Source organism: Saccostrea echinata, unplaced genomic scaffold, assembly GCF_033153115.1.
Source record: "Saccostrea echinata isolate AGI-Se365-2 ecotype Australia unplaced genomic scaffold, CSIRO_AGI_Sech_v1 ptg000009l, whole genome shotgun sequence".
NCBI classification, from domain to species: Eukaryota; Metazoa; Mollusca; class Bivalvia; order Ostreida; family Ostreidae; genus Saccostrea; species Saccostrea echinata.
In genome coordinates, this window is record NW_026889758.1 from 18,480,309 (window position 1) to 18,497,552 (window position 17,244).

General features: G+C 32.4%; 1 long non-coding RNA gene across 2 annotated transcripts; it reads right to left on the reverse strand.

The window, feature by feature from the left end:
* Positions 1-14,484: 14,484 nt before the first annotated feature.
* Positions 14,485-16,867, reverse strand: LOC133183412 (uncharacterized). Of its 2 annotated transcripts, XR_009720635.1 has the most exons (4): positions 16,577-16,867; positions 15,803-15,909; positions 15,261-15,358; positions 14,485-15,100 (listed from the first exon to the last, which is right to left on the reverse strand). It is a non-coding gene; the product is annotated as an uncharacterized LOC133183412 (long non-coding RNA). The 2 variants fall into 2 exon arrangements; XR_009720634.1 differs by lacking the exon at positions 16,577-16,867 and having other exon boundaries at positions 15,803-15,977.
* Positions 16,868-17,244: the final 377 nt, after the last annotated feature.

Here is a 17,244-nt window from a genome sequence, read left to right on the forward strand (position 1 = left end):
CGGTGTAATGGTCTACAAATAAGTTGTACATTAATGTAATGGTCTACAGATAAGTTGTACATTAAATAACTCAAATTTCTCTTTCGGTAATTAAAGTAAAAAAAAAATGTCAAAATTTTATACAAGAACCGATGCTTTACACGCTTTGCACTTATAAAAACGGAGACTATGACGTAGTGAAACAGAGTCATGTGACCATGTGTCCTTCATCCCCTTAAGGTCAAGATCTAGTAAATAGAGGATATTCAATGTTTTGTAGGTGAATATGGAATTTATTTCACGAGTGGGACAGGATTTTTTTTATATTTTCACGAGTGCGAAGCACGAGTGAAAATATAAAAAAATCCTGTCTCACGAGTGAAATAAATTCCATATTCATCTACAAAACATTGAATTTTCTGTTTATTACATTTTCTTTGATTTTCCCTTTGCCTCTGTCTTTTCTTAAGGTATTAGGGGTGTAATGGTCATGACCTTGAATATGAATAAATTCAGTTTACTTATAATGGACAACACTTCAGGCAATATTTCCCAAAGTTTCAGGCAATTCTGTCCAAACATAATTTTTCTATACTTATTTTCATGCCTGTACCCTCTAACCACTGGTGCACCTTTAATAGACAAAAGGTACAGAAGTTATTTTTACCTCTACTCTAGTTAGTCGCAAACAGTTGAATGTTTCATGTATTCAGCTGCAACACTAAGCAGTACAGATTGCATATATGCATTCTTTTTAGTTCAAATTCATCAGGTATGATATATGAATACTTGTAATCGAGAGAACCTGTCTACTTTGAGTGACAATTTTGGCGATTTTTTTCATAAAACCGTTTGTAATATTCTGTCAAAGAAAAATATGGTAGGAAAGATCAATAAAAGAACAATATCAATTTTGTGTAAGGTGTGTTTGTGATAATATAACAACAACAAAAATTTATTCCATGATACAGAATTTATCTATATTCTGTATCATAGTGATGTACCCCTAAAAATTTAAGCCATTATTTTTGGTAAATGTCATGGGATATGTGATAATTAATGAAATGATGAGCATATATAAACAACAGGTTATTGTCATATTGAATACACTTCACTTTAGTCAGATTCATTTGTTCAGAAGATTGACCTCGTCACAGTGACCTTGATCCAGACAAAGATTCGCAAAATGACCTACATTTTTGCAGCTTCCATGTGCATGAAGTTCTTTACAGATCAAAACATTACTATGCAATGTAGACTAAAATATATACTGACAGAAACACTAATCAAAAGGTAAAAAAAAAACTAATTTGTTCCCCACATGTATATAAAAAATATCAATAAAAAATATTCACCCCCCCCCCTTCTAAACAGTAAACTTATGTGAAAAATAAATAAATAAATTAATGTAAATAAAATAACAAAAATCACCCTAAACCAAACCAGAATAAATCATTTATTCCCATATCTAATATTAATTTTTTTCTTTAATGTTGTAAACATATTTACATTCTATTTTTTACTGATATATTTTGAAGATCTCAGATATTTTACGTATGGACATTTGAACGTCACTTATAAATTGCAGATTCTACAATGCACGCAATGCTACCTATTACGCACATTTTTTCCCCTCAAACGATTTGCTGATATTGAGAGAATCACAAGAAATTGCGATGCGAATGTAAAGTTTTGAAGAAAGGTACACTTCGTTCGTTCTTCGAAACTGGTGCTATTTTTAGAAGTTGGAAAAACCCATGAGGTGTGTATTTGAAGGTATCATCGTTTTGACTGCATATTTTGTCTAACAAAATATATTAACGTGTTTTCTACGTAATATCATATTTATTCTCTCCTCCGCTAAGTTACATTCCTTTTCTTTGGTGTATGTTTTATGTTAGCGTCCGAGGCCGTCTTGACGACACGCCATTTTTGTTTACGAAGTACAGTGTTCCGAAAACTGCCGATGTCAGACACCTCGGTAAATGCCGTCATTTTTACCGGAAATGGCGTATTACACCTCTATTACCTTAACACAGTGACATAGGCTTGACGTCATAGTTGAGCGGTTGAGACGTCGATCGTAGCTTAGCAGTTGTGTGATTGAAAACATTACATAGCATGGATTTTAGCAACATATTTGGGAAGAAATTTGCAGTTTTAGCTCTATCAAGATGCTTAGTTACTGTCTCTATCTTATGACAGGCCAGAAATTTTTTACTTACTTTGATATTCTTTCACACTGTCAGAGAATATCATTTTGGTATACTTTCATACTGTGAGAGAATATCACTTTTATTCAATAAATAAATCACAGTATTTCACTGTTGAAAATGTAATAAATGAGTTTAGACTGTCTTTTTGAAGCTAGATCCATTATGACGTCATAATTGATTTAAACTTAATTTTTCCCGTACTTCATGGCTGTAATAGAATTATGCAGAAAATGAAGAATTTTCATGGAATTCAATTTGAAATCATTTCAAAAGAAACCCCGATACCTATATTCAATTAAATATCATTTTAAAGTAGAGGTCAAAAAGAATATGAAAAACCATTTTCTGAGAGACTGGGGGCAATATTGATACATTTCCTTTTTCTGAGATGGAAAAAACTCTGAAATTTATACCTGACTTTCTTCATTTTTCATTAAAAACTAGACTTTGACCCGTGCGTGCACGGGTTGACATTGTTATGAATGCATCCATGTGCATATCGGACATTTACAAAATAGATACATCGACACATTGATATTGTAAGGTACTTTTGAGATAAACAATGAATGTGAATATAATTCTGTTTTTTTTTGTTTTGTTTTTTGATTTTGTTTGTTTGTTTGTTTTTGCAAAATTGTTGCGTAACGGCGTAGCGCAGAATGGCTTTGACCACCAGTTAGCTATAAATCAAGTCATGAGTTAGAATCACGCCGGAGCTTACATAAATTTCACCTTTCCAAACAAATTTAATAAAAGAAATTATGGATATTCATTGAAAATATGACAACAACAAAGAGTTCAGCACTGCTGATACCTATAAAGCGTAGTTACCATGACGACCTTTACATATTTAGAAGAACAGGCTGTCCCTTCTATATAACGTACTGAAGATCAATAACAATAATTTACATATTTCATCCACTTTTTTTGAAAGTTAAAGAAATTTTTAGAGGTGAATTTAGATATAAACAATAAAATACTTTCTTTGATGGTTCACGTGGGAAATGCACGGCGCAAGCATTGCAGGGGGTGTTCACCGTATTGTTGACAGACCAGGGTCAGAGGTCATTACATGTATTTACATAACAAAGCTATAAACCTACAATAATGCTATTGATTTCACTGCACTTCTAAGAAATATAATGTGAATTTTTTGCATGGAATCAAATATTTCTTTGCCCCTAGTTTATGTTTCATATTTACCGCGTTATAGATTTCAGCAGTGAAGGTAATAGTAAACATATGGCGAACAAATTCAAGTTGCAATCATTTAGACACATTTCAAATTGAAAATATCGGTTATATTGACGTTATTTAATTACTTCGATTTATTTCAAAGTTAAGAAATGAAAATAATGTTATTGTAATTTTTGGCGGAAAAAGAATGCTTACTTCACTAAGATGTGATTCTAGCTGGAGTTGTAACCCCCCCCCCTTCCCCTCAAAAAAGCATAAAAGAAAGGAAGGATAAAATAAAATCGGGTAGTTACATTAATATTGCTCCTACGATCATGAGCTTTTTGCCCCCGTTGAGATGGCCAGATACATAAATAACATATAATAAATGTGTCTCCGAGATGGCGAATGATTACCCACGTGACCACAATATCACATTTGTATGGATAAACTCAGAAAGATAATACAAATACGTGTAAATTTTCATTGGAAATTTGCTATATATTCTGTTCATATATATCTATGATTTCTTATATATATTTCTGATTTCTTATTTTCTTATTTCTTATTAGAGAAATTAAAAAATAACAAATATATTATTATCTACTTAGTACTTCTTTTGTCTTCTCTCATGATTTGAACACCGTGATTTAGCGTGAATGTAATGCGCACGCGCAAGATTGTAAAATCCAAAAAATCCAGATGATTTCCGGTATTTTTTGTGGAATTTTCGTTGATTATTAATTAGCGAAGGCTAATTGAGAAAAAATAAAAACAAATTGGTAATCTTCAAGTACCAATTATGTTTAAAAAATATATAACAAAAGACAGTACTCTTCCGATTTATCGGTATTAAAGGCCAAAAATTCGAGTCTATTATTTTAATATAGTATAGTATAGATGACAGTTTAAAACATGTTTTTCCGTTGAGTTTACCTTAAAATTATGTCCCGATACACCTTATTTTACCAAGCTATATTTGTAAAGGATCGTTAAAAGAACTCGCCCCTCAAATTTGAAAAATGTGTAGGCACCTTTCATTTAAAATAAACTTTCAAAACAAGCATTTTTCTTTTAATTGTAGGAATGGTCAACATCCAATCTACAACTTTACATTAAACTAGTATTAATTGTAACGGGGACCGTTACAGATGTTCCCCAAACGCTCCCCAACTCCCTTTTGGTGTCATTTCCTGTAAGCTTCATTAAATAAGGCAATTAAGTATATTGGTCATTTAACGCATTTCACGCGCGCGCACGTGCATGCATGCATGTGCAGGTTGACCATGTCATTCCGTCTATGCTATAAATGCATCTTTATATTCTCAGTATCAAAACATTTCATCAAAAAATATATAAGTTCCGGCTATATCAAGTATATTGGTCATCTTAGCATTGCGCGCACGCGCACCTGTATGCATGTTCATAATGACCATGCCATTTTGTCTACACTTATAATATGTCTGTTCATTCTTAGTATCAAAGCTTTTCATCAAAAAATATAAAAGTTATGGCTATATTAAGTATATTGGTCATTAAACACATTGCACGCGCGCGCATGTGCATGCATGTGCATGATGGCCACATCATCTTGTCTACACTTTTAATATATCTGTATATTCTTAATATCAAAGCTTTTCATCAAAAAATATAAAAAGTACGGCTATATTAAGTAAATTGGTCATTTAACACATTGCACGCGCGCGCACGTGCATGCATATGCATGCATGTGCATGATGGTCATGTCGTCTTGTCTACACTTTAAATACATATAAATGTTTTGAGTATCAAAGCATTTCATCAAAAAGTTTCAAAATTACAACTATATCAAGTGAATTGGTCATTTTACGCTTTGCGCGTGCGCGCACGTGCATGCATGTGCATATTGACCATGTCATCTTGTTCACACTTTTAATATATCCTTATATTCTGAGTATCAAAGCATTTTATCAAAAAATATAAAAGTTACAGCTATATCAAGTATATTTGTCATTTTACGCATTGCACGCGCACGCACGTGCATGCGCGTGCGCGCAAAATGACCTTCGTTCCGCAAATCTACATAACATGCCTAGTAACCCTAAAAAGGTTTCACCTCAATCGGATGTGTAGTTTCGGAGATCACTCACGGACAAAAAAGTACCCAGGAAGAAAAATAATAATAACTAGAAACTCATTACTAGTAATGAGAAGGTCTTCCGTTATACGACTTCCTGTTTGCATGAACATGTCTTTTCCAACGTCGGTATTAGCCTAAAACTTATGTAGAAACCAAATAACTTAAAATATACTTTTTTGCTTCGTTTCCTCTCACGACCGGAAGTAATGACGACACACGATTTTTACACCAAGCAAATGAACTGATGACTGACTATAAGTCCTGAAAGTTTTAGAGTTCAGTCTTTTACTGTTGCCGAACAATTGTGAGAACAAATTCTAATTTTGAGGACAAGAAAACACACGACCGGAAGTGAACTGAATAAAAATCTCTGAATTTTCTCTTGACTTTTGCAGTATCTACAGCATATGTAAAAAAAAAAAAAAAAAAAAAAAAAAAAAAAACATTTCAATTACTTATCTATAAGTGATATTTATGAGAAAGCTAAACCACGAAATAACGTAGTTTATCTTTTAAAACCGGAAGTTTAAAGTTTTTTTCCGGTGGAATTTAACATATTTTAAAACAGCGAAAGGGAAGCAATAAAGTGATGAAAATTTTAATTTTAAAAAGAAAAGTTGAAATTTTCGATTTCTTCGATCACTTCCTGTGATGACCGGAAATGACGGCTGACGCTTTTAACCCTATGTGTTTTGCCTTCTCACCAAGTTTTATTACTCCTACAAGTTTGGTGTTTTACTTTCATGCCGTTTCCGAGATCTCGCTGAAATAACTTTTCATTTTGTGGACAAGAAAACACGCGACCGGAAGTGAATTTTATTAAGATATTTCATGTCAATCTAGACAACTGCAGTTTCAATAACATATATAAAAATCATTTAAAGAACTCTATCTATAAGCGATATGTTGGGGGAAATTCAAAACCCCTATTATGTAGTTTTTCTCTTAAAACCGAAAGTTGTCGTTTTTTGTTTCCGGTGGAACCAAGACATCTCGTAACTGTGAAAAAGATACAATTATATGATGCAAGTCTTATTTCAAAAGAGAAAATTTGAAATTTTCGATTTCTTTGATCACTTCCTGTGACGACCGGAAGTGACGACTGACGCTCTTAAGCCAAATTGTTTTGTCTACTTCTCAAAGTTTAATACTCTTATCAGTTTGGTGTCTAAATCTCTTACCGTTTCTGAGATCTCACTCGGACAAGTTCTCATTTTGCGGACATTTAAACGCGCGACCGGAAGTGAATTTTACAAAGATATTTGACGTTACTCTAGACATTTGCAGTCTTGATAACATATTCAAAAATCAGTTCAAATACATTATGTATAAAAAATATTTATGGGAAAGTAAAATACTCAAATTATGCAGTTTTTCACTTATAGCCGGAAGTTGACGTTTTTGGTTCCGGTAAGACTAACATATTTCGAATCTACAAATAAGATGCAACAATGTAATGAAAGAAAAAAATCAAAAAAGAAAAGTTGAAAATTTCGATTTCTTTGATCACTTCCTGTGACGACCGGAAGTGACGGCTGACGCTCTTAACCCAAATGGTTTTGCCTACTCCTCAAGATCTATTAACCGTATAGGTTTGGTGTCTTAATCTCTTACCTTTTCTGAGATATGACTGGGACAAAATATTTTTGAAAAAAACGGAAATCGGACATATCTGACGACCGGAAGTGAATTTTGAAAAAATGAAAAAAACGCCTAGGGGTATTTTCATTCTCTATCATCCCTGAAAATTTCAAGAAAATCCGTCCAGCCATCTCTGAGAAAACGCTCCGACAAGAAAAGGGGAAAAAAAAATAATAATAAAAAGAAACAGTAGAATCACTATAAGGTCTTCCGTCTGAAACGGAAGACCTTAAAAAGAAACAGTAGAATCACTATAAGGTCTTCCGTCTGAAACGGAAGACCTTAATAAGAAACAGTAGAATCACTATAAGGTCTTCCGTGAAGACGGAAGACCTTAATAAAAAGAAACAATACAATCACTATAAGTCTTCCGTTGTGAACGGAAGACTTAATAAAAAGAAACAATACAATCACTATAAGTCTTCCGTTGTGAACGGAAGACTTAATAATAAAAAGAAACAATACAATCACTATAAGTCTTCCGTTGTGAACGGAAGACTTAAAAAGAATAATACAATCACTATAAGTCTTCCGTTGTGAACGGAAGACTTAATAATAAAAAGAAACAATACAAACACTATAAGTCTTCCGTTGTGAACGGAAGACTTAATAATAAAAAGAAACAATACAAACACTATAAGTCTTCCGTTGTGAACGGAAGACTTAATAAAAAGAAACACTTAATAATAAAAAGAAACAATACAAACACTATAAGTCTTCCGTTGTGAACGGAAGACTTAATAAAAAGAAACAATACAATCACTATAAGTCTTCCGTTGTGAACGGAAGACTTAATAATAAAAAGAAACAATACAAACACTATAAGTCTTCCGTTGTGAACGGAAGACTTAATAATAAAAAGAAACAATACAATCACTATAAGTCTTCCGTTGTGAACGGAAGACTTAATAATAAAAAGAAATAATACAATCACTATAAGTCTTCCGTTTTGAACGGAAGACTTAATAATAAAAAGAAACAATACAATCACTATAAGTTTTCCGTTGTGAACGGAAGACTTAAAAAGAAACAATACAATCACTATAGGTCTTCCGTTGTGAACGGAAGACCTAATAAAAAGAAAAAACAGTAGAATCACTATAAGGTCTTCCGACTGAAACGGAAGACCTTAATAACAGAATGCGGTGTAAGGTTCACGTCAAAACATGGTTGACGCAAAACAATTCCTGAATTTTCCCCTTCAATTCGAGCATTTCTGCATTGGACAGGGCTGATGGTTGTTTATGAGATGTAAAAATATGTGTAAGCTTTCTTAGTTTAGCGGAATCATGAACATTTTCGGCGTGATGAATAATTTGTTTACAGTAGTGATGAGGCTTTCGCGCACCTGCAGGAGCGGATCCAAGGATTTACAAATGAATAAAATTTAATAGAAATGAAGTTTTAATACTTTTAAATATTATTTAATGAAATTATTAATATGCAAGTAATAGATATAGAAGAAAACGCGAAATGCTAATGAATGCAGCTGACAATCACTACTTTCTAAAGATAAATTAATTCTAAATAAAATAATTATAAATTCTAAAGACAAAACAGAAGAAGAATGAATGGTAGTAAAATATCAAATCACATCAGGGGAACCGAACTTTATTAATGAAACTCTTAAGAAGTTCCTTATAAGTTGTAAATTTTATATCTGTGTATTCTACCTGGTTGCTTCGAGGAAAGGGGGGGGGGGGTCTTGAACATAAACATGTAAATTAGCATTACTTTGTAGAAAGAATTAAGGCTTATAATTTTAAAAACGTCAAGAAGAGTTGCTTGTGATATGAAAGTCAAGGTCATTTTATAAAGAATGCAAAACATAAAAGCGAAAAAGAGAGAAAGGGGGGGGGGGGGGTGTAAAGATGGCAATGTCTTCTACAGTTGACAAAAATAGGGGCGAATAAAATGCACACACATATCATATACAACCGTTTTTATTTAATATAAACTCGTTTCCATGGCAACGGCAAGGTTTTTCTGGCCTATCCCAATCACCCAGTAGGTTTTAACTCTACACCAGTTCCTACGTAAATGAGCACTGAGCAGTCCTCGCAAACTATATATACGGGGGAAAAATCAATATTCTGTAGTGTTTAAGAAACGTTGGTCCTACGTTTTCGGAAATTCTAAGATATTTAAAGATATTTAATTCCTTCTTAATCCTATCAGGAAACTGGTAATACGTAAAATCTTCAAAGAGGGGCCTTTACATACCCTATGAATATTACAGAAAAAAGAAGTTAGAAAGACAAAGAAATAGAAAAAATCGACTTTTTAATCCAATTTCTGTGACGACCGGAAGTAATGACGACGGAAAGAATATTCATGGTGACATCTACAAGTCATTATCTATGATATCTGACAAAGTTAACTTTCATATCTTAAGCTGTTCTGGAGAAATGGAGCGGACATAGTCCTTTACCAAATTTCGTCTATACAATAATATTAAGAATATAACAGAATGCGGTGTAAGGTTCAATATGAAATTCTGTATACATGTAAATGGTAATGTTATTCACATGTTCCAGAATCTAAAACGAATATATAATTCAAATGCCTAGCTGCACGAACGTCTCCAAATATTAATCAAGACGGGGGGAGGGGGGGGGCTTCAAAGGAATTAGATAATTTTATGTTTTATGAATTATAAGGAAAAGTACATGTACGGATGTCAGTTGCATGTACATGATTATATATCATTGCATAAAATTGTGTTCATTCAGATATACTTATCCCACATATCAACAGACCTGTACAATTTTTTTTATCATGTTTTTTTTTTTCAAAAGAAACATATAGCGTACCATTATTTCACACACTCTTTAACTCTTTGAGTATTTCACAAGAATCCAAGAATCGCTTTTTCACATCTTTTATAATTCCTTGGGTATATAGAGTATAGATCATGTATCATAAATAATTTAACCTTTTATCAAATATATATGTAATAACCAAATCTAATCTATAGATTGATTTTCTTTCTTTTCAGTGGCAGATATCAATTTATTTATAAAGGCTTTAAAACAGTACTGTATTACAATTTTCTATCGCTTAATTCCTTTTTTGAGTGTATGTAATATATTTTAATATCGAAAGTAAAACTCGGAAATCGGGATAATTTCGCATTCAAATCATAGAGAATAATAAATCGTCTGCATTATAGAAGGCTTATAACTATCGTATTCTGAACTTAATATACGAAATAGATAAAACTGTATGCCTGTCCATCACTATAAATGTATATTCAGTGCTTATAATATATTTACTTGAATTAGCTACCTAGCATATATATATTAATTTTTTTTTAGATATATTCATGTGTAAATCAATTAATTGTCAATACAGACCTACACTACACTGGCAACTTCAAACTTTACATGCACTGGAAGCGGTAACCAACGTACTCTTAAATTTTGAAGAGTGAATATAGAACGTCTAAATATTTTGATATGGAGAGTGTATATGTCTATTTCCGCCTTTATCTCGAAAGTTCTATTCTCACTTACAAGTCAGAGTTATCTTTCTTTGCCCATTGTCTACACACTAGGTAAATAGGGAAAAGGAGGGTACCGAAAATCTGCAAAATGTGGAATCTGATTTCAAAACAAATTATATATTAAGTATTTGTAGAATAACCTCTGTTATACATAATAATATCTTGAAAAAATATTAAAAAACAAAAAAGTTGAAAATTGACCAAACACATGTTCACTTCCGGTTCGGACAGGAAGTACCGGAAACACACGAAAACAACTTCGAAACAAAGAGAATGTCATGATCTAATACCCCTGTAAATTTCACATCTTAACCTCACACCGTTTCCGAGAAAAATTCCGGACAAAAGTCCATTTAAAAATTGGAAATTCGGCCGTAACTTCGGACCGGAAGTGAATTTTTCAAAAAACGGAATTTTATATAAACTTCATATATCAGCCTACTATCATGTGAAAAATTGTGAAAATCTATCCAACCATCTCTGAGTAATCGCGCTCACAAAATTTGGGAGGAATAATAATAATAATAATAATAATAATAATAATAAAAAGAAACAATACAATCACTATAAGTCTTCCGTTGTGAACGGAAGACTTAACTAGACTCTTGTTGCCATGGCAACAAAAAGGTCTTCCGTTCCTATATGATATCGTTTGCATTGTTTTTTTTTTCTGTAGAGAAACGTGTACAGTATGTAATAATTAAGTTGTAAAGAATCTAAAATTTGTCCTTTCGGTACTTTTCATCCATTGATTTTTACTGCAAAAATTAATGTATCTGTTGTCCTTATATATGAAATTGTATGCATATTTTTTCATTAGTAGAAGCATATCTAAACTAATTTTAAATTTAAAAGTTAAATGGGGGGGGGGGGTATCTAGAAAACAACCTGTCAGTTCTTACAGTACTTTGATTTTCACTGCTAAAATGGAAGTATCCACCGTACTTATATATAAACATGAGAAATTATAAAACATGTAGTGTATGAATTGAATTTTGCATTTAGAGAAACATCTTTATATAAGTCAAAGTAAAAAACAATACTAAATATCCTTTCAGTCCTTACGGTACTGTGATTTTTATTGGCTAATGAAAATAGCTTCCATAGATAACTTATTGTGTGCATTGATTTTTATGTATAGAAAAACATGCTTGTTTATACTATACTGTAGTAAGAAAAAAAGTGGGTATCTAAAACAGTCCTCTCAGTACTTCAGGTACTTTGATATTTACTGCAATTAAATGTGGTCTTCATTCTGATATATGATACTGTATGTATTGATTTTTGTATGCAGAGAAACATGTAAACATAACCTTCATGTAAGTTAAAGTAAGAAATGCCCTCTCAGTACTTTCAGTACTTTGATTTTTTTAAGCAAACCGAAAATAGCTGAAATCTACAAAACGGGTGATCTGATTTCAAAACAAATCAAATATTTGGCACTTATGGACGTATCTCTATTATGCCTAAAAATATCTTGAAAAAATATTTAAAAACAAAAAAGTCGAAAATTAACTGAAACACAAATTCATATCCGGTTTGGACAGGAAGTTCCAGACACAAACAAAAATCACGTAGAAACAAAGAGAATGTCATGATCTATTATTTCTGTAAATTTCACATCTAAACCTCAAACCCTTTCTGAGAAAAACACCGGACAAAAGTGCATTTTAAAATTTGAAATTCGGTCAAAACTTCGGACCGGAAGTGAATTTTTCAAAAAACGGAATTTTTTATAAACTTCACATATCAACCTATTATCCTGTAAAAAATTGTGAAAATCTATCGAAACATCTCTGAGTAATCGCGCTCACAAAATTTGGGAGGAATAATAATAATAATAATAACTAGACTCTTGTTGCCATGGCAACAAAAAAGTCTTCCGTTCTTCTAAATCTGTGAGAATTTGCTTTTTTCTGTGTAAAAAACATACATATCATATTTACTGTGAAAGAAATAAATAACTGGAGGAAAGTCCTTTCAGTACTTAAGGTACTTTGATTTTCATGATCAATCTTGTATAATGCATTTGGCACCTATGAGATATTTACGTATATCATATTAGGGCCTGTAAGTCTCGTTTACTTTCACTTTCGTTTTTAAACTTCCGGGTACCTGAGCGTTCTTGGAGACAATGGATTACTGCTTCGCTTTAAGTTGTAAGCATCGCAGTGGAATTATAAAAATTGTAGTTTGTTTTGATTCCCGATTGTTGCAAAGAAGAGGAGAAAATGGATTGATAGATGCAGGTAAATAGCGTTTAATTGCTTTATTTTTTCATTACATGACGTAAACACAAGCCATTCTGAGCGGACCAAGATTAGCCAACATACTTAAGCATAAAGGGAAAATTAAATCGTTTTAATGCTAAAATAGTCTGTATTCAAAAGGTAAGCTTATCTACAGATTGGTTTCAGAAATTTATTGCATTGATTTAGCTTACAAGGGTCTATTTTGGAGTATTGGACAGGTGTGCATGAGATCGGGAATGCATCGACCATGGGAATACAAAGTTGATTACCACGTCGATAACACATGATCCTTGTAGAGAACACATTCTATTTTTTTTTAATTTGATTACTACAATGAATAAAAATGGACAGCTCATTCTGTAGTCTACCCTGTCTACATGGTCTATCCAGAAATAAAAATAGTCACACACTAAAAAAAGAAAATCTTTTTTTATTCTACAAAAAAGAAGGTATTTTTTCATGTACACATATTAACTGCCAAGCTTCATGACACCCTTCCCCCCTTTCCAATACTCCTACAAATATGACAGATATTTTTCTTGAAATAGAATTTTTCTCCATATGTCATTATATATTACAGGGCTGCACAAGGTACTGAAAAAGGGACAGTGCTTTGAGTGAATGTGTTATCCATGTATCTGCAAATGAAGCAGAATCCAGTTATTACACTCGTAAACAGTGTGACAACTTCCAAAAAGGCTCCATCTAAATCAGGTACAGGTCAAAGTTTTGGCTGCACATTTCTTTTACAATATTCAAAACATAATAATTCAGGATCAAGTTCACACAAGCTCACATACCATGGTTATTCTCAGCACCATAATGCTAGTTAAATTTTTCATATACTTTCCTGTTAAATAGTCAAATTTGGTTTAAAAACATTTGTTAACAAGTACTATTACCCTACTGCATGCCAAACATTACATCCCAATGGTTGAAAATGCATGACTAAGGGTAACAGTATATTTAAGGAATAACTGTCTAATTTTTTGGTTTCATGATGTGATCAATCGAGTGGCTTGCGTGATAATTTGCATAAACGCCGAAGGCGTTTATGCATAAAATTATGACGCAAGCCAATCGATTGATCATCGTCATGAAACCAAAAAATCTGACAGTTATTTCTTATATATACATGCTCTTGATCCTGCAAATTCACGTGCTTCAAGCCCCGCTTCCGTCTCTATTTGTCCCGCTCCGCACGTGATATTTTTTTTTCACCTCGCCTATGGATGAACCAGTATATCGATGTAGAAATAAAGTATTTTTACTATTTGAAATTTTATCTCGGACAAAGACATTGGAAATGTAAATATAGAGTAATAAAGATTGTTGGCTGTGCAGAATATTTGCATGTTCGTTTCACCTGGATGTTTTCTTTCAAATGCATTCTAAAACAAGAAAATATTATTTGTTTATTTTGGGTAATGTGAAATTGTTACCCCTTGAAAACCATTGTTCGCCTCGGTCAGCGATGGTTTTTGAGGAATAACAATTTCATGTTATCCTAATAAACATGTAATATTTTTATGTTATATGTACTTCTATTTGTAAATATTAATGACTGCGAAAAACATAAATATTTATAAATTAGTAAAATCAATTTAATACACTATAAATACACAAAAGGACAAATTTGTATATAATTCTCTATGATTTGGTTAATTAGTTTATATAAAGGATGTAAATGGGGCATGACATATCATTGTTAATATTCAAGAAAGTGTTCACTGTTTTTCTTGTAGATGCTCCTTTCCATCTGATGTTTTCCAGGTTTTTGTGAAAAGTTTTCTTAAAAATGGCACCATTCAACTATAAATACTATGCCGGTGGAACTGTGACATCAATCAACTGCTCATGACACTGCTAACTGCCAGAGAATTTTTTTTTTGTTTCATTTGGGACAAACATTTTACACCTGCAAATTGGTACTTCATGAAATGCTTGAAGGATGTTACATGTAAAGGCTACTGAAATTCCAAGTCAGATGAAGTGCAAAAGGATTGATACAAAAGTTATAAAATTATGAAGTTTTCTATTCTAAGTGACGAGTGCGACTGAAGTTTTTAAGGATGCCCTGTCGGCAGACAACTCGTTAAGGCAGTGATATAAGTAGCTCCAAATGATGCTTTATTGTTTTCCTCAGATTTATAAACTGGATAGATCTCTGATGCAGTAATTTAGAGCCATGTCTTTTCACTGTCTGAAAGTACTGAAATAAAAATAATTTTGATTAAAATATTTTTTTTAATTCATATCATTAAATTTTTAAGCTACAGAAATTCAAATTAATTAGCTATTGGTAAATAGAAATCTTTAATTGATGAGCAAGCCTTTGCATTGTCAGATCCTTTTCTGAAAGGGTCACTTACCTTTAACAATGTCAAGACAGGTGAGGCAACTAGCTGGTCTTCATGCTGGAAGTACCATCCAGTGATGTCCAAAGATTGCCAGATGAGCAGACATATACCTGTATTTAAGAAAAGATTCTGTAATATGACATAGAATTTTTGCACAGCTTGACACACAACTGATGGTGATTTAGGTGCCTGCAAAATATGTTATAAATCTGGCATTTATTTTTTTTTATTAAATACAAATCAGAACAAAATTTGTCCTTTTACAGAACAAATTATTTTCATTATGAAGAATATACTGTGTTAATACACAAATACATATAACCTGTATTATTGGGTATTTTCACCCCATTTTAATTTTTAATATATTCACTCTTTCACTCTTGAAAACAATTTTTCCCTTTTAAAATTTGACGAAGCACATTTGTGTTTAAAAAATATATGCTACCTTCTTTGAATTTGCCCCGCTTTAAATTCACCTACTTGTAATGAGGGCCGAATGAGAAAAATAAAACTTAACTGGGGCAAAAAATTCCAAGAACAAAGTACTTGCCTACCTGTTTCACTATAACTCGTCCAGCTTTACAATATTCTGTAATACCATTGCTTTCATGCGATACCCCCCAGTGGATTGGTGGTCTCTTTTCCAAATTATATGCATTTTCTAAAAAGAAGAATTTGTCAAGTTATAAAATTTAGTATTACAAGTTATTAAAGACAGTAAAACAATGTTAACAACATTTATATGCAAATGAACCTCATTTAATACAATAGAGTGAATAGACAAATGAATGCAAAATTGTACTTATGTGTTAAAGACTATATTGTTCTTTGACATTATTGTTAGCCTAATTTTTAAATACAATTTTAGTGTTATAAATGATTCAGATGCATAGAAAAATTTGTCCAATGGTGTTTTTTTTTTTTACACTTTGATATTTCTTGAGAGATATATCATATACATCGCTGACATGTTGGTTATATGCATATGTGACATTTGTGAATATTGATTAGACCCATCATTGATCAACTCCTTAGATGCACAAAGAATATTTCAAACACTGAAACAGACTGAAACCTTAACAGACTGAAACTTTAACCAAAATCTCCTCTATAACATGCTCTCTAAACTGAAGAATATGGTCATATTGTTGCAGTCATGTGAATTTTGTTCAATGATAAATACAGAGAGAATTGGCAGAATTTATAAAGAAAATCTATCCTTGGGAAATATGTTCTTTCAAACATTGAATGCTTAAGACTAGACTCACTGGCACGCAACAGCTAAAATTCTGTTGATAAATGAAGCGTATTCTGAACAAATTATTTACCCAAACAAAGATGATGCAGTCACAAGATGACGTTCGTATCCATCGGGCACTTACACTATTCCTCTTTTATCAGCTGGTATTAACGTCATTGTTGTCGAATTCAAGAAAAATCTGTTAATAAATTAATTGGAATGGTGATTACAAAACTATTCCATCCAGGTATGATACAAGACACTTCGATTTCCCCCAAGAATACACAAGAAACAGGTGACATTCTCCGACTTGTTTACCTGTACTTCGATCGAAATTCTCCTCCTGGATGCTCGCATCCAAGCTTTTATGACGCTCAATTCATCCATCGTACGTCGGAGAACCCTTCGGCTTTGTACAACTGCTTAATCTTTCCTTGTACGCTTTGTGTAAACCATAAACATGTGTAACCCAATACACATCTCCATGTGTAAGGTACCCGGAAGTTAATATTATCGAAAAATCTCGCGAGTCACGTGACGAGACTTACAGACCCTAATGTTTGCAATCAATTCTAAGACAAACAAACAGACGAACGAACACCGTACTATCATAAACTTTACTGTGTATATGTTCTGGCATAATTGTGATGGTGTTATAAAAAAATATAATGAATTAAGTTAGTATCAAATTAAACGTAAAGTCACTGAGTTTTGAATATAATATAATATTAAGATTTGACAGCATACCTATAAGAA